The sequence below is a fragment of the Carcharodon carcharias genome (assembly GCF_017639515.1).
Source record: "Carcharodon carcharias isolate sCarCar2 chromosome 40 unlocalized genomic scaffold, sCarCar2.pri SUPER_40_unloc_8, whole genome shotgun sequence".
Lineage (NCBI taxonomy): Eukaryota > Metazoa > Chordata > Chondrichthyes > Lamniformes > Lamnidae > Carcharodon > Carcharodon carcharias.
Window position 1 is genome coordinate 65,244 of NW_024470862.1, and position 4,120 is coordinate 69,363.

General features: G+C 53.2%; 1 long non-coding RNA gene across 1 annotated transcript; it reads right to left on the reverse strand.

The window, feature by feature from the left end:
* Positions 1–2,062: 2,062 nt before the first annotated feature.
* LOC121275059 lies at positions 2,063–3,595 on the reverse strand. Its single transcript, XR_005942351.1, has 2 exons — positions 3,457–3,595; positions 2,063–2,597 (listed from the first exon to the last, which is right to left on the reverse strand). It is a non-coding gene; the product is annotated as an uncharacterized LOC121275059 (long non-coding RNA).
* Positions 3,596–4,120: the final 525 nt, after the last annotated feature.

Here is a 4,120-nt window from a genome sequence, read left to right on the forward strand (position 1 = left end):
TCTGGATCGCCTCGGTGTCCAGCGGCGCCCACGTGCTGCGGCAGCAACACGTCACCCGCCCTGCCAGCTTTCCCCAGGTGCGAGCGATGCCTGCCCAAGCGGAGCAGCACGCAGCGAGAGGCAGCTCAGAGAAAACCTCGATCCACGTCGCTGCCACTAGAGGTCGACGGCGTCCCTTATAGGCACAGCAAGAGCCCATGCAGCCCCCCTCGGAGCAGTCCATCTTCATCGCCTTTGTAACCCTGTATAACCCTTCATTTCCCCCCCCCCCCACCCAACCTCCCTGCACAGTTTGTACCCAGTGTCAGCATCGAGCACTCCCAGGGACAGGTACAATACAGAGCTCCCTCTACATTACCCTGACAGTGTAACCCCCTCCCCACTTTATACCCAGTGTCAGCATCGAGCACTCCCAGGGACAGGTATGACAAAGGGAGAGCATGATAACCCTCCTATAGTCCCAGGGACAGGTTACAATACAGAGCTCCCTCTGTAAATAGAAAATCTGACAAAGGAAGAGCATGATAACCCTCCTATAGTCCCAGGGACAGGTTACAGTACAGAGCTCCCTCTGTAAATGGGGAATCTGACAAAGGGAGAGCATGATAACCCTCCTATAGTCCCAGGGACAGGTTACAATACAGAGCTCCCTCTGTGAATGGGAAATCTGACAAAGGGAGAGCATGATAACCCTCCTATAGTCCCAGGGACAGGTTACAGTACAGAGCTCCCTCTGTGAATGGGAAATCTGACAAAGGGAGAGCATGATAACCCTCCTATAGTCCCAGGGACAGGTTACAATACAGAGCTCCCTCTGTGAATGGGAAATCTGACAAAGGGAGAGCATGATAACCCTCCTATAGTCCCAGGGACAGGTTACAATACAGATCTCCCTCTGTAAATGGGAAATCTAACAAAGGGAGAGCATGATAACCCTCCTATAGTCCCAGGGACAGGTTACAATACAGAGCTCCCTCTGTAAATGGGAAATCTGACAAAGGGAGAGCATGATACCCCTCCTATAGTCCCAGGGACAGGTTACAGTACAGAGCTCCCTCTGTAAATGGGGAATCTGACAAAGGGAGAGCATGATAACCCTCCTATAGTCCCAGGGACAGGTTACAATACAGAGCTCCCTCTGTAAATGGGAAATCTGACAAAGGGAGAGCATGATAACCCTCCTATAGTCCCAGGGACAGGTACAATACAGAGCTCCCTCTGTAAATGGGGAATCTGACAAAGGGGGAGCATGATAACCCTCCTATAGTCCCAGGGACAGGTTACAATACAGAGCTCCCTCTGTAAATAGAAAATCTGACAAAGGAAGAGCATGATAACCCTCCTATAGTCCCAGGGACAGGTTACAGTACAGAGATCCCTCTGTAAATGGGGAATCTGACAAAGGGAGAGCACGATAACCCTCCTATAGTCCCAGGGACAGGTTACAATACAGAGCTCCCTCTGTAAATGGGAAATCTAACAAAGGGAGAGCATGATAACCCTCCTATAGTCCCAGGGACAGGTTACAATACAGAGCTCCCTCTGTAAATGGGGAATCTGACAAAGGGAGAGCATGATAACCCTCCTATAGTCCCAGGGACAGGTACAATACAGAGCTCCCTCTGTAAATGGGGAATCTGACAAAGGGGGAGCATGATAACCCTCCTATAGTCCCAGGGACAGGTTACAATACAGAGCTCCCTCTGTGAATGGGAAATCCGACATAGGGAGAGCATGATAACCCTCCTATAGTCCCAACCACTTTATACCCAGTGTCAGCATCGAGCACTCCCAGGGACAGGTACAATACAGAGCTCTCTCTACATTACCCTGACAGTGTAACCCCCTCCCCACTTTATACCCAGTGTCAGCATCGAGCACTCCCAGGGACAGGTACAATACAGAGCTCCCTCTACATTACCCTGACAGTGTAACCCCCTCCCCACTTTATACCCAGTGTTAGCATCGAGCACTCCCAGGGACAGGTACAATACAGAGCTCCCTCTCCATTACTCTCAGATATACACGGACATAGAGAAGAGAAGAGAATGCTTAGAATTCATTGAAGCTCTAAAATATTTAATGTTTTGATTCTGAGAGAGAGAGAGAGAGAGAGAGAGAGATAGGGAATTTCAACCTGCGAATATTCACACTTCGACAAGCGCGGAGTGCAGACTCTGACTCTGACTCCAGGTGCAGAGGGGTATTCAGTCCCTGTTCTCAGGGCAGTACCGCCAGAGCGTCAATATACGCGGTGTCCTCAGTCTGGGGTGCTCTCCCTCCTGGTCTCCAGGCAGGGTTCCCCGTCACAGTTCACACACACACACACACACACACACACACATACACACACACGCCGCCTGCCCCAGCTGACTAGCTGTTCAGGCAGGGTCCACACATTGGGAAAGATCAAGGGGGGAGGGAGGGAGGGGAGAGGCAGAGAGAAATGGTGGGGGAGGAGGGGGAAGAGAGAGAGAGAGAGAGAGAGAGAGAGACAGCGAGAGGGGTACAGGAAGTGAGACAGCAAGTGGAAAAGCACTGATTAGAAAATGAGAAATTAATTTGACTTGGACCAGATCTTCCCACTGCCTCGGAGTCTGAAAGAGGAACAGAGAGATCCAGTTATTAACCCCCGTGCACTGAACAGGGGGAGTCCCATTCAGGCCCCTCTCGAGCCTGTTACAGAGGAACAGGAAGAGGCCCATTCAGCCCCTCTCGAGTCTGTTACACAGGAACAGGAGGAGGCCCATTCAGCTCCTCTCAAGACTTACACAGGAACAGGAGGAGGTCCATTCAGCCCCTCTCGAGAGCCTGTTACACAGGATCAGGAGGAGGCCCCATTCAGCCCCTCTCGAGCCTGTTACACAGGAACAGGAGGAGGCCCATTCAGCCCCTCTCGAGAGACTGTTACACAGGAACAGGAGGAGGCCATTCAGCCCCTCTCGAGCCTGTTACACAGGAACAGGAGGAGGACCATTCAGCCCCTCTCGAGACTGTTACACAGGAACAGGAGGAGACTCATTCAGTCCCTCTTGAGCCTGTTACACAGGAACAGGAGGAGCCCATTCAGCCCCTCTTGAGAGACTGTTACACAGGGACAGGAGGAGGCCATTCAGCCCCTCTCGAGCCTGTTACACAGGAACAGGAGGAGGCCCACTCAGCCCCTCTCGAGTCTGTTACACAGGAACAGGAGGAGGCCCCATTCAACCCCTCTCGAGCCTGTTACACAGGAACAGGAGGAGGCCCATTCAGCCCCTCTCGAGCCTGTTACACAGGAACAGGAGGAGGCCATTCAGCCCCTCTCGAGCCTGGGGTGGGGGTCACCAGAAAGGAGGCACAAAGCGAAATGAGCCGGGCACCGTGCAGGGGCTTTGTGCCAAGGGGCCGGAATGGGAGACGAGGAGCCGAAGGGGCAACCCCCCCACCCCCCTTGGGGTTGTGACATCTACCACTCACCCTTTCACCTTGGAGGCCTTCTTGGTGGACAGACGCTGGTCCTGAGGTGCCGCAGGTTCCCGGTTCTCCATCACGTGCTGCTCCGACTCCTGGGGGGCACCGCCGCTGGCCTTCAGTGTCTTCTTCAGGTTAACGATCTGAGGGGAGAGGCCAGAGAGAGAGAGACTCAAACACTCCCCAGGACAGGTACAGCACGGGGTTAAATACAGAGTCAAGCTCCCTCTACACTGTCCACATCAAACACTCCCAGGACAGGTACAGCACGGGGTTAGATACAGAGTAAAGCTCTCTACACTGTCCCCGCCAAACACTCCCAGGACAGGTACAGCACGGGGTTAGATACAGAGTAAAGCGCCCTCTTCACCGTCCCCATCAAACACTCCCAGGACAGGTACAACATGGGGTTAGATACAGAGTAAATCTCCCTCTACACTGTCCACATCAAACACTCCCAGGACAGGTACAGGCCAGGCATAGGTACAGAGTTAAACTCCCTCTACACCGTCCCCATCAAACACTCCAAGGACAGGTACAGCACAGAGTTAGATACAGAGTAAATCTCCCTCTACACTGTCCCCATCAAACACTCCCAGGACAGGTACAGCGCGGGGTCAGATACAGAGTAAAGCCCCCTCACCACGGTCCCCATCAAACACTCCCAGGA